Below are 18,471 nucleotides of genomic sequence, written 5' to 3'. Positions count from 1 at the left end.
GTGGTGGGGTTGACTTTTTATTATGTCGTTTAGATTTTGTTTCACAATCGATTAAAAAGGACTATGGATTAAAGCACTTAATGTCAATGGCTATTCTAAGCTGAATGTGCCTGCTCTTGTCAGTTCTCAGAAGTTACACAGCTTAAGGCCTAGCTAGTACCAGTGTGGTAGACTGTCTGGGAATCCGTGGTGCGGTTGACTTTTTATTATGTCGTTTAGATTTTGTTTCACATTCGATTAAAAAGGACTATGGATTAAAGCATTTAATGTCAATGGCTATTCTAAGCTGAATGTCCCTGCTCTCATCAGATCGCAGAACTGACACAGCTTTAGGCCTCGCTAGTACCTGTGTGGGAGACTGTCTGGGAATCCGTGGTGTAGTTGACATTTTATTATGTCGTTTAGATTTTGTTTCACAATCGATTAAAAAGGACTATGGATTAAAGCATTTAATGTCAATGGACATTCTAAGCTGAATTTTTCTGCTCTCGTCAGATCGCAGAAGTTACACAGCTTAAGACCTCGCTAGTGCCAGTGTGGGAGACTGTCTGGGAATCTGTGGTGCGGTTGACATTTTATTAGGTTTAGATTTTGTTTCACATTCAATTAAAAAGGACTATGGATTAAAGCATTTAATGTCAATGGCCATTCTAAGCTGAATGTGCCTGCTCTCGTCAGATCACATAAGTTACACAGCTTAAGGCCTCGCTACTACCAGTGTGGGAGACTGTCTGGGAATCCGTGGTGTGGTTGACTTTTTATTATGTTGTTTAGATTTTGTTTCACAATCAATTAAAAAGGACTATGGATTAAAGCATTTAATGTCAATGGCCATTCTAAGCTGGATGTGCCTGCTCTAGTCAAGTTATACAGCTTAAGACCTCGCTAGTACGAGTGTGGGAGACTGTCTTGGAATCAGTGGTGCGGTTGCCTTTTTATTATGTCGTTTAGATTTTGTTTCACAATCGATTAAAAAGGACTATGGATTAAAGCATTTAATGTCTATTGCCATTCTAAGCTGAATGTGCCTGCTCTCGTCAGATCACAGAAGTTACACAGCTTAAGGGCTCGCTAGGAGCAGTGTGGGAGACCGTCTGGTAATCCGTGGTGGGGTTGCCTTTTTATTATGTCGTTTAGATTTTGTTTCACAATCGATTAAAAAGAACTATGGATTAAAGCATTTAATGTCAATGGCCATTCTAAGCTGAATGTTCCTGCTCTCACCAGATCGCAGAAGCTACACAGCTTAAGGCCTCACTAGTACTAGTGTGGGAGACTGTCTGGGAGTCTGTGGTGCGGTTGACTTTTTATTATGTCGTTTAGATTTTGTTTCACAATCGATTAAAAAGGAATATGGATTAAAGCATGTAATGTCAATGGCCATTCTAAGCTGAATGTGCCTGCTCTCGTCAGATTGCAGAAGTTACACTGCTTAAAGGGAATGTGTTGCCAGCAAAACATGTTTTGTTTTTATTAGTTAAACATTTAGTGTGTAGGTGATTAAACATTGTTCTAATTTTTTATTTTTTTTTCAAGAGTCAGGAAATATTATAAATTGGATTCAATTTATAACATTTCCCTGTGCTGGTCACTGGATGGAGCCATTCCCAAAATTGCAGCATTGCATGTGGTAAAGCAACCACATTGCTTTATGCTGCAAAATTGGGTAAAAATCCCTCGCTCTAGTGAGCTCTCAGAATCCCCCCCCTCCTTTATCCTGGCTAGTGCCGGGAGAAACGAGGGGTTTGAACGGTCTAACCTCCTACACTGTGTGTCGCCATTTTTTGAGCTAACACACAGTGTAGTAGGTTTACATACAGTAGTAAACACACACTGAAACACGAACATACATAGAAATAACTTACCTGCTCCAGTCTCCGCCGCTCCCTCCGGTCCATCCGCTCCGTCTGCTGCCGCTGCTCCATGTGCACAAGTCCGCAATCCGCGACCGGAAGTAGTAATCTTACTGTCCGGCCGCGACTTCCGGTCCACAGGAAAATGGCGCCGGACGGCGCGCATTTCAAATTGAACTGTGTGGGAGCGGCGCATGCGCCGTTCCCACACAGCAGCGTACACGATAGTGTATGGAACGGGCCCCGTTCGCAGTCCCTATGGGACTGGAGCTGCCGTATTCCATGTCTGTATGTGTCGTTAATCTACACATACAGAAATGGAAAAAAAAATGGCAGCCCCCATAGGGAAGAAAAAGTGTAATAAAAAGTAACACACAAACACACAAATTAATCCAAACGTTTTTAATAAAGCACTAACATCTTTAACATATTAAAAAAAAAAATTTAGGTGACACTGTTCCTTTAAGGCCTCGCTAATACCAGTGTGGGAGACTGTCTGGGAAGCCGTGGTGCATTTGACTTTTTATTATGTCGTTTAGATTTTGTTTCACAATCGATTAAAAAGAACTATGGATTAAAGCATTTAATGTCAATGGCCATTCTAAGCTGAATGTGCCTGCTCTCGTCAGATCGCAGAAGTTACACAGGTTAAGTCCTCGCTAGTACCAGTGTGGGAGACTGTCTGGGAATCCGTGGTGCGGTTGACTTTCTATTATGTCGTTTAGATTTAGTTTCAAATTCGATTAAAAAGGACTATGGATTAAAGCATTTAATGTCAATGGCCATTCTAAGTTGAATGAGCCTGCTCTAGTCAAGTTACACAGCTTAAGGCCTCGCTAGTGCCAGTGTGGGAGGCTGTCTTGGAATACGTGGTAAGGTTGACTTTTTATTATGTCGTTTAGATTTTGTTTCACAATCGATTAAAAAGGACTATGGATTAAAGCATTTAATGTCAATGGCCATTCTAAGCTGAATGTGCCTGCTCTCGTCAGACTGCAGTAGTTACACAGCTTAAGTCCTCGCTAGTACTAATGTGGGAGACTGTCTGGGAATCAGTGGTGCAGTTGACTTTTAATTATGTTGTTTAGATTTTGTTTCACAATCGATTAAAAAGGACTATGGATTAAAGCATTTATTGTCAATGGCCATTCTAAGCTGAATGTGCCTGCTCTCGTCAGATCGCAGAAGTTTCACAGCTTGTAGCCTCAGTAGACTGTCTGGGAATCCGTGGTGCGGTTGACTTTTTATTATGTCGTTTAGGTTTTGTTTCAAAATCGATTAAAAAGGACTATGGATTAAAGCATTTAATGTCAATCGCCATTCTAAGCTGAATGTGCCTGCTCTGGTCAGATTGCAGAAGTTACACTGCTTAAGCCCTCGCTAGTACCAGTGTGGGAGACTGTCTGGGAATCCGTGGTGCGGTTGCCTTTTTATTATGTCGTTTAGATTTTGTTTCACAATCGATTAAAAAGGACTATGGATTAAAGCATTTAGTGTCAATGGCCATTCTAAGCTGAATGTGCCTGCTCTCGTCAGAGCGCAGAAGTTACACAGCTTAAGGCCTCGCTAGTACCAGTGTGGGAGACTGTCTTGGAATCCGTGGTCCGGCTGACTTTTTATTATGTCGTTTAGATTTTGTTTCACAATAGATTAAATAGGACTATGGATTAAAACATTTAACGCCAATGGCCATTCTAAGCTGAATGTGCCTGCTCTCGTCAGAACGCAGAAGTTACACAGCTTAAGGCCTCGCTAGTACCAGTGTGGGAGACTGTCTGGGAATCCGTGGTGCGGTTGCCTTTTTATTATGTCGTTTAGATTTTGTTTCACAATCGATTAAAAAGGACTATGGATTAAAGCATTTAGTGTCAATGGCCATTCTAAGCTGAATGTGCCTGCTCTCGTCAGATCGCAGAAGTTACACAGCTTAAGGCCTCGCTAGTACCAGTGTGGGAGACTGTCTGGGAATCCGTGGTGCGGTTGACTTTTTATTATGTCGTTTAGATTTTGTTTCACAATAGATTAAATAGGACTATGGATTAAAGCATTTAAAGTCAATGGCCATTCTAAGCTGAATGTGCCTGCTCTCGTCAGATCGCAGAAGTTACACAGCTTAAGGCCTCGCTAGTACCAGTGTGGGAGACTGTCTGGGAATCAGTGGTGCGGTTTAATTTTTATTATGTCGTTTAGATTTTGTTTCACAATCGATTAAAAAGTACTATGGATTAAAGCATTAAGTGTCAATGGCCATTCTAAGCTGAATGTGCCTGCTCTCGTCAGATCGCAGAAGTTACACAGCTTAAGGCCTCGCTAGTACCAGTGTGGGAGACTGTCTGGGAATCCGTGGTGTGGTTGACTTTTTATTATGTCGTTTAGATTTTGTTTCACAATAGATTAAATAGGACTATAGATTAAAGCATTTAACGTCAATGGCCATTCTAAGCTGAATGTGCCTGCCCTCGTCAGAACGCAGAAGTTACACAGCTTAAGGCCTCGCTAGTACCAGTGTGGGAGACTGTCTGGGAATCCGTGGTGCGGTTGACTTTTTATTATGTTGTTTAGATTTTGTTTCACAATAGATTAAATAGGACTATGGATTAAGGTTTTTAATGTCAATGGCCATTCTAAGCTGAATGTGCCTGCTATCGTCAGATCGCAGAAGTTACACAGCTTATGGCCTTGCTTGTACCAGTGTGGGAGACTGTCTGCGAATCCGTGGTGCGGTTGACTTTTTATTATGTCGTTTAGATTTTGTTTCACAATCGATTAAAAAGGACTATGGATTAAAGCATTTAATGTCAATGGCCATTCTAAGCTGAATGTGCCTGCTCTCGTTAGATCGCTGAAGTTACACAGCTTAACGCCTCGCTAGTACCAGTGTGGGAGACTGTCTGGGAATCCGTGGTGCGGTTGAATTTTTATTATGTCGTTTAGATTTTGTTTCACAATCGATTAAAAAGGACTATGGATTAAATCATTTAATGTCAATGGCCCTTCTAAGCTGAATGTCCCTGCTCTCGTCAGATCGCAGAAGTTACACAGCTTAAGGCCTCGCTAATACCAGTGTGGGAGACTGTCTGGGAATCCGTGGTGCGGTTGACTTTTTATTATGTTGTTTAGATTTTGTTTCACAATAGATTAAATAGGACTATGGATTAAGGCTTTTAATGTCAATGGCCATTCTAAGCTGAATGTGCCTGCTCTCTTCAGATCGCAGAAGTTACACAGCTTAAGGCCTCGCTAGTACCAGTGTGGGAGACTGTCTGGGAATCCGTGGTGCGGTTGACTTTTTATTATGTTGTTTAGATTCTGTTTCACAATAGATTAAATAGGACTATGGATTAAGGCTTTTAATGTCAATGGCCATTCTAAGCTAAATGTGCCTGCTATCGTCAGATCGCAGAAGTTACACAGCTTATGGCCTTGCTAGTACCAGTGTGGGAGACTGTCTGGGAATCCGTGGTGCGGTTGACTTTTTATTATGTCGTTTAGATTTTGTTTCACAATAGATTAAATAGGACTATGGATTAAAGCATTTGACGTCAATGGCAATTCTAAGCCGAATGTCCCTGCTCTCGTCAGATCGCAGAAGTTACACAGCTTAAGGCCTCGCTAGTACCAGTGTGGGAGACTGTCTGGGAATCCGTGGTGCGGTTGACTTTTTATTATGTTGTTTAGATTTTGTTTCACAATAGATTAAATAGGACTATGGATTAAGGCTTTTAATGTCAATGGCCATTCTAATCTGAATGTCCCTGCTCTCGTCAGATCGCAGAAGTTACACAGCTTAAGGCCTCGCTAGTACCAGTGTGGGAGACTGTCTGGGAATCCGTGGTGCGGTTGAATTTTTATTATGTCGTTTAGATTTTGTTTCACAATCGATTAAAAAGGACTATGGATTAAAGCATTTAATGTCAATGGCCATTCTAAGCTGAGTGTCCCTGCTCTTGTCAGATCGCAGAAGTTACACAGCTTAAGGCCTCGCTAGTACCAGTGTGGGAAAAAGTGTCTGGGAATCCGTGGTGCGGTTGACTTTTTATTATGTTGTTTAGATTTTGTTTCACAATAGATTAAATAGGACTATGGATTAAGGTTTTTAATGTCAATGGCCATTCTAAGCTGAATGTGCCTGCTCTCATCAGATCGCAGAAGTTACACAGCTTAAGGCCTCGCTAGTACCAGTGTGGGAGACTGTCTGGGAATCCGTGGTGCGGTTGACTTTTTATTATGTCGTTTAGATTTTGTTTCACAATCGATTAAAAAGGACTATGGATTAAAGCATTTAATGTCAATGGCCATTCTAAGATGAATGTGCCTGCTCTCGTTAGATCGCAGAAGTTACACAGCTTAACGTCTCGCTAGTACCAGTGTGGGAGACTGTCTGGGAATCCGTGGTGCGGTTGACATTTTATTATGTCGTTTAGATTTTGTTTCACAATAGATTAAATAGGACTATGGATTAAAGGATTAAAGGATTAAAGGATTTAATGTCAATGGCCATTCTAAGCTGAATGTCCCTGCTCTCGTCAGATCGCAGAAGTTGCACAGCTTAAGGCCTCGCTACTACAAGTGTGGGAGACTGTCTGGGAATCCGTGGTGCGGTTGACTTTTTATTATGTTGTTTAGATTTTGTTTCACAATCGATTAAAAAGGACTATGGATTAAAGCATTTAATGTCAATGGCCATTCTAAGCTGAATGTGCCTGCTCTCGTCAGATCGCAGAAGTTACACAGCTTAAGGCCTCGGTAGTACTAGTGTGGGAGACTGTCTGGGAATCCGTGGTGCGGTTGACTTTTTATTATGTCGTTTAGATTTTGTTTCACAATCGATTAAAAAGGACTATGGATTAAAGAATTTAATGTCAATGGCCATTCTAAACTGCATGTGCCTGCTCTCGTCAGATCGCAGAAGTTACACAGCTTAAGGCCTCGCTAGTACCAGTGTGGGAGACTGTCTGGGAATCCGTGGTGTGGTTGACTTTTTATTATGTCGTTTAGATTTTGTTTCACAATAGATTAAATAGGACTATAGATTAAAGCATTTAACGTCAATGGCCATTCTAAGCTGAATGTGCCTGCTCTCGTCAGAACGCAGAAGTTACACAGCTTAAGGCCTCGCTAGTACCAGTGTGGGAGACTGTCTGGGAATCCGTGGTGCGGTTGAATTTTTATTATGTCGTTTAGATTTTGTTTCACAATCGATTAAAAAGGACTATGGATTATAGCATTTAATATCAATGGCCATTCTAAGCTGAATGTCCCTGCTCTCGTCAGATCGCAGAAGTTACACAGCTTAAGGCCTCGCTAGTACCAGTGTGGGAGACTGTCTGGGAATCCGTGGTGCGGTTGACTTTTTATTATGTTGTTTAGATTTTGTTTCACAATAGATTAAATAGGACTATGGATTAAGGCTTTTAATGTCAATGGCCATTCTAAGCTGAATGTGCCTGCTATCGTCAGATCGCAGAAGTTACACAGTTTATGGCCTTGCTTGTACCAGTGTGGGAGACTGTCTGGGAATCCGTGGTGCGGTTGACTTTTTATTATGTCGTTTAGATTTTGTTTCACAATCGATTAAAAAGGACTATGGATTAAAGCATTTAATGTCAATGGCAATTCTAAGCTGAATGTGCCTGCTCTCGTCAGATCGCAGAAGTTACACAGCTTAAGGCCTCGCTAGTACCAGTGTGGGAGACTGTCTGGGAATCCGTGGTGCGGTTGACTTTTTATTATGTCGTTTAGATTTTGTTTCACAATAGATTAAATAGGACTATAGATTAAAGCATTTAACGTCAATGGCCATTCTAAGCTGAATGTGCCTGCTCTCGTCAGAACGCAGAAGTTACACAGCTTAAGGCCTCGCTAGTACCAGTGTGGGAGACTGTCTGGGAATCCGTGGTGCGGTTGAATTTTTATTATGTCGTTTAGATTTTGTTTCACAATCGATTAAAAAGGACTATGGAATATAGCATTTAATGTCAATGGCCATTCTAAGCTGAATGTCCCTGCGATCGCAGAAGTTACACAGCTTAAGGCCTCGCTAGTACCAGTGTGGGAGACTGTCTGGGAATCCGTGGTGCGGTTGACTTTTTATTATGTTGTTTAGATTTTGTTTCACAATAGATTAAATAGGACTATGGATTAAAGCATTTAATGTCAATGGCCATTCTAAGCTGAATGTGCCTGCTCTCGTTAGATCGCAGAAGTTACACAGCTTATGGCCTTGCTAGTACCAGTGTGGGAGACTGTCTGGGAATCCGTGGTGCGGTTGACTTTTTATTATGTCGTTTAGATTTTGTTTCACAATCGATTAAAAAGGACTATGGATTAAAGCATTTAATGTCAATGGCCATTCTAAGCTGAATGTGCCTGCTCTCGTTAGATCGCTGAAGTTACACAGCTTAACGCCTCGCTAGTACCAGTGTGGGAGACTGTCTGGGAATCCGTGGTGCGGTTGAATTTTTATTATGTCGTTTAGATTTTGTTTCACAATCGATTAAAAAGGACTATGGATTAAATCATTTAATGTCAATGGCCATTCTAAGCTGAATGTACCTGCTCTCGTCAGATCGCAGAAGTTACACAGCTTAAGGCCTCGGTAGTACTAGTGTGGGAGACTGTCTGGGAATCCGTGGTGCGGTTGACTTTTTATTATGTCGTTTAGATTTTGTTTCACAATCGATTAAAAAGGACTATGGATTAAAGAATTTAATGTCAATGGCCATTCTAAGCTGCATGTGCCTGCTCTCGTCAGATCGCAGAAGTTACACAGCTTAAGGCCTCGCTAGTACCAGTGTGGGAGACTGTCTGGGAATCCGTGGTGTGGTTGACTTTTTATTATGTCGTTTAGATTTTGTTTCACAATAGATTAAATAGGACTATAGATTAAAGCATTTAACGTCAATGGCCATTCTAAGCTGAATGTGCCTGCTCTCGTCAGAACGCAGAAGTTACACAGCTTAAGGCCTCGCTAGTACCAGTGTGGGAGACTGTCTGGGAATCCGTGGTGCGGTTGAATTTTTATTATGTCGTTTAGATTTTGTTTCACAATCGATTAAAAAGGACTATGGATTATAGCATTTAATATCAATGGCCATTCTAAGCTGAATGTCCCTGCTCTCGTCAGATCGCAGAAGTTACACAGCTTAAGGCCTCGCTAGTACCAGTGTGGGAGACTGTCTGGGAATCCGTGGTGCGGTTGACTTTTTATTATGTTGTTTAGATTTTGTTTCACAATAGATTAAATAGGACTATGGATTAAGGCTTTTAATGTCAATGGCCATTCTAAGCTGAATGTGCCTGCTATCGTCAGATCGCAGAAGTTACACAGTTTATGGCCTTGCTTGTACCAGTGTGGGAGACTGTCTGGGAATCCGTGGTGCGGTTGACTTTTTATTATGTCGTTTAGATTTTGTTTCACAATCGATTAAAAAGGACTATGGATTAAAGCATTTAATGTCAATGGCAATTCTAAGCTGAATGTGCCTGCTCTCGTCAGATCGCAGAAGTTACACAGCTTAAGGCCTCGCTAGTACCAGTGTGGGAGACTGTCTGGGAATCCGTGGTGCGGTTGACTTTTTATTATGTCGTTTAGATTTTGTTTCACAATAGATTAAATAGGACTATAGATTAAAGCATTTAACGTCAATGGCCATTCTAAGCTGAATGTGCCTGCTCTCGTCAGAACGCAGAAGTTACACAGCTTAAGGCCTCGCTAGTACCAGTGTGGGAGACTGTCTGGGAATCCGTGGTGCGGTTGAATTTTTATTATGTCGTTTAGATTTTGTTTCACAATCGATTAAAAAGGACTATGGAATATAGCATTTAATGTCAATGGCCATTCTAAGCTGAATGTCCCTGCGATCGCAGAAGTTACACAGCTTAAGGCCTCGCTAGTACCAGTGTGGGAGACTGTCTGGGAATCCGTGGTGCGGTTGACTTTTTATTATGTTGTTTAGATTTTGTTTCACAATAGATTAAATAGGACTATGGATTAAAGCATTTAATGTCAATGGCCATTCTAAGCTGAATGTGCCTGCTCTCGTTAGATCGCAGAAGTTACACAGCTTATGGCCTTGCTAGTACCAGTGTGGGAGACTGTCTGGGAATCCGTGGTGCGGTTGACTTTTTATTATGTCGTTTAGATTTTGTTTCACAATCGATTAAAAAGGACTATGGATTAAAGCATTTAATGTCAATGGCCATTCTAAGCTGAATGTGCCTGCTCTCGTTAGATCGCTGAAGTTACACAGCTTAACGCCTCGCTAGTACCAGTGTGGGAGACTGTCTGGGAATCCGTGGTGCGGTTGAATTTTTATTATGTCGTTTAGATTTTGTTTCACAATCGATTAAAAAGGACTATGGATTAAATCATTTAATGTCAATGGCCATTCTAAGCTGAATGTACCTGCTCTCGTCAGATCGCAGAAGTTACACAGCTTAAGGCCTCGGTAGTACTAGTGTGGGAGACTGTCTGGGAATCCGTGGTGCGGTTGACTTTTTATTATGTCGTTTAGATTTTGTTTCACAATCGATTAAAAAGGACTATGGATTAAAGAATTTAATGTCAATGGCCATTCTAAGCTGCATGTGCCTGCTCTCGTCAGATCGCAGAAGTTACACAGCTTAAGGCCTCGCTAGTACCAGTGTGGGAGACTGTCTGGGAATCCGTGGTGTGGTTGACTTTTTATTATGTCGTTTAGATATTGTTTCACAATAGATTAAATAGGACTATAGATTAAAGCATTTAACGTCAATGGCCATTCTAAGCTGAATGTGCCTGCTCTCGTCAGAACGCAGAAGTTACACAGCTTAAGGCCTCGCTAGTACCAGTGTGGGAGACTGTCTGGGAATCCGTGGTGCGGTTGAACTTTTATTATGTCGTTTAGATTTTGTTTCACAATCGATTAAAAAGGACTATGGATTATAGCATTTAATGGCAATGGCCATTCTAAGCTGAATGTGCCTGCTATCGTCAGATCGCAGAAGTTACACAGCTTATGGCCTTGCTTGTACCAGTGTGGGAGACTGTCTGGGAATCCGTGGTGCGGTTGACTTTTTATTATGTTGTTTAGATTTTGTTTCACAATAGATTAAATAGGACTATGGATTAAGGCTTTTAATGTCAATGGCCATTCTAAGCTGAAAGTCCCTGCTCTCGTCAGATCGCAGAAGTTACACAGCTTAAGGCCTCGCTAGTACCAGTGTAGGAGACTGTCTGGGAATCCGTGGTGCGGTTGAATTTTTATTATGTCGTTTAGATTTTGTTTCACAATCGATTAAAAAGGACTATGGATTAAAGCATTTAATGTCAATGGCCATTCCAAGCTGAATGTCCCTGCTCTCGTCAGATCGCAGAAGTTACACAGCTTTAAGGCCTCGCTAGTACCAGTGTGGGAGACTGTCTGGGAATCCATGGTGCGGTTGACTTTTTATTATGTCGTTTAGATTTTGTTTCACAATCGATTAAAAAGGACTATGGATTAAAGGATTTAATGTCAATGGCCATTCTAAGCTGAATGTGCCTGCTCTCGTCAGATCGCAGAAGTTACACAGCTTAAGGCCTCGCTAGTACCAGTGTGGGAGACTGTCTGGGAATCCGTGGTGCGGTTGACTTTTTATTATGTCGTTTAGATTTTGTTTCACAATCGATTAAAAAGGACTATGGATTAAAGCCTTTAATGTTAATGGCCATTCTAAGCTGAATGTGCCTGCTCTCGTTAGATCGCAGTAGTTAAACAGCTTAACGCCTCGCTAGTACCAGTGTGGGAGACTGTCTGGGAATCCGTGGTGCGGTTGACTTTTTATAATGTCGTTTAGATTTTGTTTCACAATAGATTAAATAGGACTATGGATTAAAGCATTTAACGTCAATGGCCATTCTAAGCTGAATGTGCCTGCTCTCGTCAGATTGCAGAAGTTACACAGCTTAAGGCCTCGCTAGTACCAGTGTGGGAGACTGTCTGGGAATCCGTGGTGCGGTTGAATTTTTATTATGTCGTTTAGATTTTGTTTCACAATCGATTAAAAAGGACTATGGATTAAAGCATTTAATGTCAATGGCAATTCTAAGCTTAATGTCCCTGCTCTCGTCAGATTGCAGAAGTTACACAGCTTAAGGCCTCGCTAGTACCAGTGTGGGAGACTGTCTGGGAATCCGTGGTGCAGTTGACTTTTTATTATGTCGTTTAGATTTTGTTTCACAATCGATTAAAAAGGACTATGGATTAAAGCATTTTTTTGATGTCAATGGCCATTCTAAGCTGAATGTGAATGCTCTCGTCAGATCGCAGAAGTTACACAGCTTAAGGCCTCGCTAGTACCAGTGTGGGAGACTGTCTGGGAATCTGTGGTGCAGTTGACTTTTTATTATGTCGTTTAGATTTTGTTTCACAATCGATTAAAAAGGACTATGGATTAAAGCATTTAATGCAAATGGCCATTCTAAGCTGAATGTGCCTGCTCTCGTTAGATCGCAGAAGTTACACAGCTTAACGCCTCGCTAGTACTAGTGTGGGAGACTGTCTGGGAATCCGTGGTGCGGTTGACTTTTTATTATGTCGTTTAGATTTTGTTTCACAATAGATTAAATAGGACTATGGATTAAAGCATTTAACGTCAATGGCCATTCTAAGCTGAATGTCCCTGCTCTCGTCAGATCGCAGAAGTTGCACAGCTTAAGGCCTCGCTAGTACAAGTGTGGGAGACTGTCTGGGAATCCGTGGTGCGGTTGACTTTTTATTATGTCGTTTAGATTTTGTTTCACAATCGATTAAAAAGGACTATGGATTAAAGCATTTAATGTCAATGGCCATTCTAAGCTGAATGTCCCTGCTCTCGTCAGATCGCAGAAGTTGCACAGCTTAAGGCCTCGCTAGTACCAGTGTGGGAGACTGTCTGGGAATCCGTGGCGCGGTTTTCTTTTTATTATGTCGTTTAGATTTTGTTTCACAATCGATTAAAAAGGACTATGGATTAAAGCATTTAATGTCAATGGCCATTCTAAGCTGAATGTGCCTGCTCTCGTCAGATCGCAGAAGTTACACAGCTTAAGGCCTCGCTAGTACCAGTGTGGGAGACTGTTTTGGAATCCGTGGTCCGGCTGACTTTTTATTATGTCGTTTAGATTTTGTTTCACAATAGATTAAATAGGACTATGGATTAAAACGTTTAACGCCAATGGCCATTCTAAGCTGAATGTGCCTGCTCTCGTCAGAACGCAGAAGTTACACAGCTTAAGGCCTCGCTAGTACCAGTGTGGGAAACTGTCTGGGAATCCGTGGTGCGGTTGCCTTTTTATTATGTCGTTTAGATTTTGTTTCACAATCGATTAAAAAGGACTATGGATTAAAGCATTTAGTGTCAATGGCCATTCTAAGCTGAATGTGCCTCCTCTCGTCAGAGCGCAGAAGTTACACAGCTTAAGGCCTCGCTAGTACCAGTGTGGGAGACTGTCTTGGAATCCGTGGTCCGGCTGACTTTTTATTATGTCGTTTAGATTTTGTTTCACAATAGATTAAATAGGACTATGGATTAAAACATTTAACGCCAATGGCCATTCTAAGCTGAATGTGCCTGCTCTCGTCAGAACGCAGAAGTTACACAGCTTAAGGCCTCGCTAGTACCAGTGTGGGAGACTGTCTGGGAATCCGTGGTGCGGTTGCCTTTTTATTATGTCGTTTAGATTTTGTTTCACAATCGATTAAAAAGGACTATGGATTAAAGCATTTAGTGTCAATGGCCATTCTAAGCTGAATGTGCCTGCTCTCGTCAGATCGCAGAAGTTACACAGCTTAAGGCCTCGCTAGTACCAGTGTGGGAGACTGTCTGGGAATCCGTGGTGCGGTTGACTTTTTATTATGTCGTTTAGATTTTGTTTCACAATAGATTAAATAGGACTATGGATTAAAGCATTAAGTGTCAATGGCCATTCTAAGCTGAATGTGCCTGCTCTCGTCAGATCGCAGAAGTTACACAGCTTAAGGCCTCGCTAGTACCAGTGTGGGAGACTGTCTGGGAATCCGTGGTGCGGTTTAATTTTTATTATGTCGTTTAGATTATGTTTCACAATCGATTAAAAAGGACTATGGATTAAAGCATTTAATGTCAATGGCCATTCTAAGCTGAATGTGCCTGCTCTCGTCAGATCGCAGAAGTTACACAGCTTAAGGCCTCGCTAGTACCAGTGTGGGAGACTGTCTGGGAATCCGTGGTGCGGTTGACTTTTTATTATGTCGTTTAGATTTTGTTTCACAATAGATTAAATAGGACTATGGATTAAAGCATTTAACGTCAATGGCCATTCTAAGCTGAATGTGCCTGCTCTCGTCAGATCGCAGAAGTTACACAGCTTAAGGCCTCGCTAGTACCAGTGTGGGAGACTGTCTGGGAATCCGTGGTGCGGTTTAATTTTTATTATGTCGTTTAGATTTTGTTTCACAATCGATTAAAAAGGACTATGGATTAAAGCATTTAATGTCAATGGCCGTTCTAAGCTGAATGTCCCTGCTCTCGTCAGATCGCAGAAGTTACTCAGCTTAAGGCCTCGCTAGTACCAGTGTGGGAGGCTGTCTGGGAATCCGTGGTGCGGTTGACTTTTTATTATGTCGTTTAGATTTTGTTTCACAATCGATTAAAAAGGACTATGGATTAAAGCATTTAATGTCAATGGCCATTCTAAGCTGAATGTGCCTGCCCTCGTCAGATCGCAGAAGTTACACAGCTTAAGGCCTCGCTAGTACCAGTGTTGGAGACTGTCTGGGAATCCGTGGTGCGGTTGACTTTTTATTATGTTGTTTAGATTTTATTTCACAATAGATTAAATAGGACTATGGATTAAGGCTTTTAATGTCAATGGCCATTCTAAGCTGAATGTGCCTGCTCTCGTCAGATCGCAGAAGTTACACAGCTTAAGTCCTCGCTAGTACCAGTGTGGGAGACTGCCTGGGAATCGGTGGTGCGGTTGACGTTTTATTATGTCGTTTAGATTTTGTTTCACAATCGATTAAAAAGGACTATGGATTAAAGCATTTAATGCCAATGGCCATTCTAAGCTGAATGTTCCTGCTCTCGTTAGATCGCAGAAGTTACACATCTTAACGCCTCGCTAGTACTAGTGTGGGAGACTGTCTTGGAATCCGTGGTGCGTTTGACTTTTTATTATGTCGTTTAGATTTTGTTTCACAATAGATTAAATAGGACTATGGATTAAAGCATTTAACGTCAATGGCCATTCTAAGCTGAATGTGCCTGCTCTCGTCAGATCGCAGAAGTTACACAGCTTAAGGCCTCGCTAGTACCAGTGTGGGAGACTGTCTGGGAATCCGTGGTGCGGTTGACTTTTTATTATGTCGTTTAGATTTTGTTTCACAATCGATTAAAAAGTACTATGGATTAAAGCATCTAATATCAATGGCCATTCTAAGCTGAATGTGCCTGCTCTCGTCAGATCGCAGAAGTTACACAGCTTAAGGCCTCGCTAGTACCAGTGTGGGAGACTGTCTGGGAATCCGTGGTGCGGTTGACTTTTTATTATGTTGTTTAGATTTTGTTTCACAATCGATTAAAAAGTACTATGGATGAAAGCATTTAATGTCAATGGCCATTCTAAGCTGAATGTGCCTGCTCTGGTCAGAACGCAGAAGTTACACAGCTTAAGGCCTCGCTAGTACCAGTGTGGGAGACTGTCTGGGATTCCGTGGTGCGGTTGAATTTTTATTATGTCGTTTAGATTTTGTTTCACAATCGATTAAATAGGACTATGGATTAAAGCCTTTAATGTCAATGGCCATTCTAAGCTGAATGTCCCTGCTCTCGTCAGATCGCAGAAGTTACACAGCTTAAGGCCTCGCTAGTACCAGTGTGGGAGACTGTCTGGGAATCCGTGGTGCGGTTGACTTTTTATTATGTTGTTTAGATTTTGTTTCACAATAGATTAAATAGGACTATGGATTAAGGCTTTTAATGTCAATGGTCATTCTAAGCTGAATGTGCCTGCTCTCGTCAGATCGCAGAAGTTACACAGCTTAAGGCCTCGCTAGTACCAGTGTGGGAGACTGTCTAGGAATCCGTGGTGCGGTTGACTTTTTATTATGTCGTTTAGATTTTGTTTCACAATCGATTAAAAAGGACTATGGATTAAAGCATTTTTTGATGTCAATGGCCATTCTAAGCTGAATGTGCTTGCTCTCGTCAGATCGCAGAAGTTACACAGCTTAAGGCCTCGCTAGTACCAGTGTGGGAGACTGTCTGGGAATCCGTGGTGCGGTTGACTTTTTATTATGTCGTTTAGATTTTGTTTCACAATCGATTAAAAAGTACTATGGATTAAAGCATTTAATGTCAATGGCCATTCTAAGCTGAATGTGCCTGCTCTCGTCAGATCGCAGAAGTTACACAGCTTAAGGCCTCGCTAGTACCAGTGTGGGAGACTGTCTGGGAATCCGTGGTGCGGTTGACTTTTTATTATGTCGTTTAGATTTTGTTTCACAATAGATTAAATAGGACTATGGATTAAAGCATTTAACGTCAATGGCCATTCTAAGCTGAATGTGCCTGCTCTGGTCAGAATGCAGAAGTTACACAGCTTAAGGCCTCGCTAGTACCAGTGTGGGAGACTGTCTGGGAATCCGTGGTGCGGTTGAATTTTTTTATGTCGTTTAGATTTTGTTTCACAATCGATTAAAAAGGACTATGGATTAAAGCCTTTAATGTCAATGGCCATTCTAAGCTGAATGTCCCTGCTCTCGTCAGATCGCAGAAGTTACACAGCTTAAGGCCTCCTTAGTACCAGTGTGGGAGACTGTCTGGGAATCCGTGGTGCGGTTGACTTTTTATTATGTTGTTTAGATTTTGTTTCACAATAGATTAAATAGGACTATGGATTAAGGCTTTTAATGTCAAAGGCCATTCTAAGCTGAATGTGCCTGCTCTCGTCAGATCGCAGAAGTTACACAGCTTAAGGCCTCGCTAGTACCAGTGTGGGAGACTGTCTGGGAATCCGTGGTGCGTTTGACTTTTTATTATGTCGTTTAGATTTTGTTTCACAATCGATTAAAAAGGACTATGGATTAGAGCATTTAATGTCAATGGCCATTCTAAGCTGAATGTGCCTGCTCTCGTTAGATCGCAGAAGTTACACAGCTTAACGCCTCGCTAGTACCAGTGTGGGAGACTGTCTGGGAATACAAGGTGCGGTTGACTTTTTATTATGTCGTTTAGATTTTGTTTCAAATTCGATTAAAAAGGACTATGGATTAAAGCATTTAATGTCAATGGCCATTCTAAGCTGAATGTGCCTGCTCTCGTCAGATCGCAGAAGTTACACAGCTTAAGGCCTAGCTAGTACCAGTGTGGGAGACTGTCTGGGAATACGTGGTGCGGTTGTCTTTTTATTATGTCGTTTAGATTTTGTTTCACAATCGATTAAAAAGGACTATGGATTTAAGCATTTAATGTCAATGGCCGTTCTAAGCTGAATGTGCCTGCTCTCGTCAGATCGCAGAAGTTACACAGCTTAAGGCCTAGCTAGTACCAGTGTGGGAGACTGTCTGGGAATACAAGGTGCGGTTGACTTTTTATTATGTCGTTTAGATTTTGTTTCAAATTCGATTAAAAAGGACTATGGATTAAAGCATTTAATGTCAATGGCCATTCTAAGCTGAATGTGCCTGCTCTCGTCAGATCGCAGAAGTTACACAGCTTAAGGCCTAGCTAGTACCAGTGTGGGAGACTGTCTGGGAATACGTGGTGCGGTTGACATTTTATTATGTCGTTTAGATTTTGTTTCATATTCGATTAAAAAGGACTATGGATTAAAGCATTAAATGTCAATGGCCATTCTAAGCTGAATGTGCCTGCTCTCGTCAGTTCGCAGAAGTTACACAGCTTAAGGCCTCGTTAGTACCAGTGTGGGAGACTGTCTTGGAATCAGTGGTGCAGTTGCCTTTTTATTATGTCGTTTAGATTTTGTTTCACAATCTATTAAAAAGGACTATGGATTAAAACATTTAATGTCAATGGCCATTCTAAGCAGAATGTGCCGGCTCTCGTCAGATTGCAGAAGTTACACAGCATAAGGCCTCGCTAGTACAAATGGGGGAGACTGTCTGGGAATCCGTGGTGTGGTTGACTTTTTATTATGTCGTTTAGATTTTGTTTCACAATCGATTAAAAAGGACTATGGATTAAAGCATTTAATGTCAATGGCCATTCTAAGCTGAATGTGCCTGCTCTCGTCAGAATGCAGAAGTTACACAGCTTAAGGCCTAGCTAGTACCAGTGTGGGAGACTGTCTGGGAATACGTGGTGTGGTTGACTTTTTATTATGTCGTTTAGATTTTGTTTCAAATTTGATTAAAAAGGACTATGGATTAAAGCATTTAATGTCAATGGCCATTCTAAGCTGAATGTGCCTGCTCTCGTCAGTTCGCAGAAGTTACACAGCTTTAGGCCTCGCTAGTACGAGTGTGGGAGACTGTCTGGGAATATGTGGTGGGGTTGACTTTTTATTATGTCGTTTAGATTTTGTTTCACAATCGATTAAAAAGGACTATGGATTAAAGCACTTAATGTCAATGGCTATTCTAAGCTGAATGTGCCTGCTCTCGTCAGTTCTCAG

The 18,471-nt window shown here is 41.6% G+C and overlaps 61 pseudogenes; all 61 read left to right on the top strand.

Annotated features, from left to right (window-relative positions):
- The first annotated feature begins 268 nt into the window (after nucleotides 1-268).
- LOC142706251 (5S ribosomal RNA) lies at nucleotides 269-387 on the top strand (annotated as a pseudogene).
- A 799-nt stretch (nucleotides 388-1,186) lies between these two features.
- LOC142737854 (5S ribosomal RNA) lies at nucleotides 1,187-1,305 on the top strand (annotated as a pseudogene).
- A 1,136-nt stretch (nucleotides 1,306-2,441) lies between these two features.
- Nucleotides 2,442-2,560, top strand: LOC142675665 (5S ribosomal RNA; annotated as a pseudogene).
- A 974-nt stretch (nucleotides 2,561-3,534) lies between these two features.
- Nucleotides 3,535-3,653, top strand: LOC142735755 (5S ribosomal RNA; annotated as a pseudogene).
- A 67-nt stretch (nucleotides 3,654-3,720) lies between these two features.
- On the top strand, nucleotides 3,721-3,839 carry LOC142738286 (5S ribosomal RNA; annotated as a pseudogene).
- A 67-nt stretch (nucleotides 3,840-3,906) lies between these two features.
- Nucleotides 3,907-4,025, top strand: LOC142699121 (5S ribosomal RNA; annotated as a pseudogene).
- Nucleotides 4,026-4,092: 67 nt separating this feature from the next.
- LOC142732832 (5S ribosomal RNA) lies at nucleotides 4,093-4,211 on the top strand (annotated as a pseudogene).
- A 67-nt stretch (nucleotides 4,212-4,278) lies between these two features.
- On the top strand, nucleotides 4,279-4,397 carry LOC142735735 (5S ribosomal RNA; annotated as a pseudogene).
- A 439-nt stretch (nucleotides 4,398-4,836) lies between these two features.
- Nucleotides 4,837-4,955, top strand: LOC142692740 (5S ribosomal RNA; annotated as a pseudogene).
- Nucleotides 4,956-5,022: 67 nt separating this feature from the next.
- On the top strand, nucleotides 5,023-5,141 carry LOC142729735 (5S ribosomal RNA; annotated as a pseudogene).
- Nucleotides 5,142-5,394: 253 nt separating this feature from the next.
- Nucleotides 5,395-5,513, top strand: LOC142675080 (5S ribosomal RNA; annotated as a pseudogene).
- A 67-nt stretch (nucleotides 5,514-5,580) lies between these two features.
- Nucleotides 5,581-5,699, top strand: LOC142689032 (5S ribosomal RNA; annotated as a pseudogene).
- A 255-nt stretch (nucleotides 5,700-5,954) lies between these two features.
- LOC142730897 (5S ribosomal RNA) lies at nucleotides 5,955-6,073 on the top strand (annotated as a pseudogene).
- Nucleotides 6,074-6,528: 455 nt separating this feature from the next.
- Nucleotides 6,529-6,647, top strand: LOC142738125 (5S ribosomal RNA; annotated as a pseudogene).
- A 67-nt stretch (nucleotides 6,648-6,714) lies between these two features.
- Nucleotides 6,715-6,833, top strand: LOC142677638 (5S ribosomal RNA; annotated as a pseudogene).
- Nucleotides 6,834-6,900: 67 nt separating this feature from the next.
- LOC142734827 (5S ribosomal RNA) lies at nucleotides 6,901-7,019 on the top strand (annotated as a pseudogene).
- A 67-nt stretch (nucleotides 7,020-7,086) lies between these two features.
- Nucleotides 7,087-7,205, top strand: LOC142737177 (5S ribosomal RNA; annotated as a pseudogene).
- Nucleotides 7,206-7,458: 253 nt separating this feature from the next.
- On the top strand, nucleotides 7,459-7,577 carry LOC142734328 (5S ribosomal RNA; annotated as a pseudogene).
- Nucleotides 7,578-7,644: 67 nt separating this feature from the next.
- On the top strand, nucleotides 7,645-7,763 carry LOC142734816 (5S ribosomal RNA; annotated as a pseudogene).
- Nucleotides 7,764-8,008: 245 nt separating this feature from the next.
- LOC142671915 (5S ribosomal RNA) lies at nucleotides 8,009-8,127 on the top strand (annotated as a pseudogene).
- A 253-nt stretch (nucleotides 8,128-8,380) lies between these two features.
- On the top strand, nucleotides 8,381-8,499 carry LOC142705534 (5S ribosomal RNA; annotated as a pseudogene).
- A 67-nt stretch (nucleotides 8,500-8,566) lies between these two features.
- LOC142736767 (5S ribosomal RNA) lies at nucleotides 8,567-8,685 on the top strand (annotated as a pseudogene).
- Nucleotides 8,686-8,752: 67 nt separating this feature from the next.
- Nucleotides 8,753-8,871, top strand: LOC142734805 (5S ribosomal RNA; annotated as a pseudogene).
- Nucleotides 8,872-8,938: 67 nt separating this feature from the next.
- LOC142737176 (5S ribosomal RNA) lies at nucleotides 8,939-9,057 on the top strand (annotated as a pseudogene).
- Nucleotides 9,058-9,310: 253 nt separating this feature from the next.
- On the top strand, nucleotides 9,311-9,429 carry LOC142734317 (5S ribosomal RNA; annotated as a pseudogene).
- A 67-nt stretch (nucleotides 9,430-9,496) lies between these two features.
- LOC142734794 (5S ribosomal RNA) lies at nucleotides 9,497-9,615 on the top strand (annotated as a pseudogene).
- A 245-nt stretch (nucleotides 9,616-9,860) lies between these two features.
- LOC142671904 (5S ribosomal RNA) lies at nucleotides 9,861-9,979 on the top strand (annotated as a pseudogene).
- A 253-nt stretch (nucleotides 9,980-10,232) lies between these two features.
- LOC142693899 (5S ribosomal RNA) lies at nucleotides 10,233-10,351 on the top strand (annotated as a pseudogene).
- A 67-nt stretch (nucleotides 10,352-10,418) lies between these two features.
- Nucleotides 10,419-10,537, top strand: LOC142736764 (5S ribosomal RNA; annotated as a pseudogene).
- Nucleotides 10,538-10,604: 67 nt separating this feature from the next.
- LOC142730920 (5S ribosomal RNA) lies at nucleotides 10,605-10,723 on the top strand (annotated as a pseudogene).
- Nucleotides 10,724-10,976: 253 nt separating this feature from the next.
- Nucleotides 10,977-11,095, top strand: LOC142735774 (5S ribosomal RNA; annotated as a pseudogene).
- A 254-nt stretch (nucleotides 11,096-11,349) lies between these two features.
- Nucleotides 11,350-11,468, top strand: LOC142738274 (5S ribosomal RNA; annotated as a pseudogene).
- A 67-nt stretch (nucleotides 11,469-11,535) lies between these two features.
- On the top strand, nucleotides 11,536-11,654 carry LOC142666819 (5S ribosomal RNA; annotated as a pseudogene).
- Nucleotides 11,655-11,721: 67 nt separating this feature from the next.
- On the top strand, nucleotides 11,722-11,840 carry LOC142678366 (5S ribosomal RNA; annotated as a pseudogene).
- Nucleotides 11,841-11,907: 67 nt separating this feature from the next.
- Nucleotides 11,908-12,026, top strand: LOC142697738 (5S ribosomal RNA; annotated as a pseudogene).
- A 71-nt stretch (nucleotides 12,027-12,097) lies between these two features.
- LOC142705567 (5S ribosomal RNA) lies at nucleotides 12,098-12,216 on the top strand (annotated as a pseudogene).
- Nucleotides 12,217-12,469: 253 nt separating this feature from the next.
- LOC142698171 (5S ribosomal RNA) lies at nucleotides 12,470-12,588 on the top strand (annotated as a pseudogene).
- Nucleotides 12,589-13,027: 439 nt separating this feature from the next.
- LOC142737768 (5S ribosomal RNA) lies at nucleotides 13,028-13,146 on the top strand (annotated as a pseudogene).
- A 253-nt stretch (nucleotides 13,147-13,399) lies between these two features.
- LOC142735754 (5S ribosomal RNA) lies at nucleotides 13,400-13,518 on the top strand (annotated as a pseudogene).
- Nucleotides 13,519-13,585: 67 nt separating this feature from the next.
- LOC142738262 (5S ribosomal RNA) lies at nucleotides 13,586-13,704 on the top strand (annotated as a pseudogene).
- Nucleotides 13,705-13,771: 67 nt separating this feature from the next.
- LOC142674564 (5S ribosomal RNA) lies at nucleotides 13,772-13,890 on the top strand (annotated as a pseudogene).
- A 67-nt stretch (nucleotides 13,891-13,957) lies between these two features.
- Nucleotides 13,958-14,076, top strand: LOC142738251 (5S ribosomal RNA; annotated as a pseudogene).
- A 67-nt stretch (nucleotides 14,077-14,143) lies between these two features.
- Nucleotides 14,144-14,262, top strand: LOC142674553 (5S ribosomal RNA; annotated as a pseudogene).
- Nucleotides 14,263-14,329: 67 nt separating this feature from the next.
- Nucleotides 14,330-14,448, top strand: LOC142690554 (5S ribosomal RNA; annotated as a pseudogene).
- Nucleotides 14,449-14,515: 67 nt separating this feature from the next.
- On the top strand, nucleotides 14,516-14,634 carry LOC142670025 (5S ribosomal RNA; annotated as a pseudogene).
- Nucleotides 14,635-14,701: 67 nt separating this feature from the next.
- Nucleotides 14,702-14,820, top strand: LOC142683732 (5S ribosomal RNA; annotated as a pseudogene).
- Nucleotides 14,821-15,073: 253 nt separating this feature from the next.
- Nucleotides 15,074-15,192, top strand: LOC142738238 (5S ribosomal RNA; annotated as a pseudogene).
- Nucleotides 15,193-15,259: 67 nt separating this feature from the next.
- On the top strand, nucleotides 15,260-15,378 carry LOC142735865 (5S ribosomal RNA; annotated as a pseudogene).
- A 253-nt stretch (nucleotides 15,379-15,631) lies between these two features.
- On the top strand, nucleotides 15,632-15,750 carry LOC142725588 (5S ribosomal RNA; annotated as a pseudogene).
- A 67-nt stretch (nucleotides 15,751-15,817) lies between these two features.
- LOC142736452 (5S ribosomal RNA) lies at nucleotides 15,818-15,936 on the top strand (annotated as a pseudogene).
- A 70-nt stretch (nucleotides 15,937-16,006) lies between these two features.
- Nucleotides 16,007-16,125, top strand: LOC142733988 (5S ribosomal RNA; annotated as a pseudogene).
- Nucleotides 16,126-16,192: 67 nt separating this feature from the next.
- LOC142738226 (5S ribosomal RNA) lies at nucleotides 16,193-16,311 on the top strand (annotated as a pseudogene).
- Nucleotides 16,312-16,378: 67 nt separating this feature from the next.
- On the top strand, nucleotides 16,379-16,497 carry LOC142707131 (5S ribosomal RNA; annotated as a pseudogene).
- A 66-nt stretch (nucleotides 16,498-16,563) lies between these two features.
- Nucleotides 16,564-16,682, top strand: LOC142737377 (5S ribosomal RNA; annotated as a pseudogene).
- Nucleotides 16,683-16,749: 67 nt separating this feature from the next.
- LOC142718779 (5S ribosomal RNA) lies at nucleotides 16,750-16,868 on the top strand (annotated as a pseudogene).
- A 67-nt stretch (nucleotides 16,869-16,935) lies between these two features.
- Nucleotides 16,936-17,054, top strand: LOC142706528 (5S ribosomal RNA; annotated as a pseudogene).
- A 67-nt stretch (nucleotides 17,055-17,121) lies between these two features.
- On the top strand, nucleotides 17,122-17,240 carry LOC142738072 (5S ribosomal RNA; annotated as a pseudogene).
- Nucleotides 17,241-17,307: 67 nt separating this feature from the next.
- LOC142666593 (5S ribosomal RNA) lies at nucleotides 17,308-17,426 on the top strand (annotated as a pseudogene).
- Nucleotides 17,427-17,493: 67 nt separating this feature from the next.
- On the top strand, nucleotides 17,494-17,612 carry LOC142736485 (5S ribosomal RNA; annotated as a pseudogene).
- Nucleotides 17,613-17,679: 67 nt separating this feature from the next.
- LOC142710842 (5S ribosomal RNA) lies at nucleotides 17,680-17,798 on the top strand (annotated as a pseudogene).
- Nucleotides 17,799-18,051: 253 nt separating this feature from the next.
- Nucleotides 18,052-18,170, top strand: LOC142679927 (5S ribosomal RNA; annotated as a pseudogene).
- The last annotated feature ends 301 nt before the right edge of the window (nucleotides 18,171-18,471 follow it).

Source organism: Rhinoderma darwinii, chromosome 1, assembly GCF_050947455.1.
Source record: "Rhinoderma darwinii isolate aRhiDar2 chromosome 1, aRhiDar2.hap1, whole genome shotgun sequence".
Classification (NCBI taxonomy): Eukaryota; Metazoa; Chordata; class Amphibia; order Anura; family Rhinodermatidae; genus Rhinoderma; species Rhinoderma darwinii.
The sequence above is the reverse complement of the archived record's forward strand: the minus strand, read 5'-3'. Positions and strand labels throughout refer to the sequence as shown.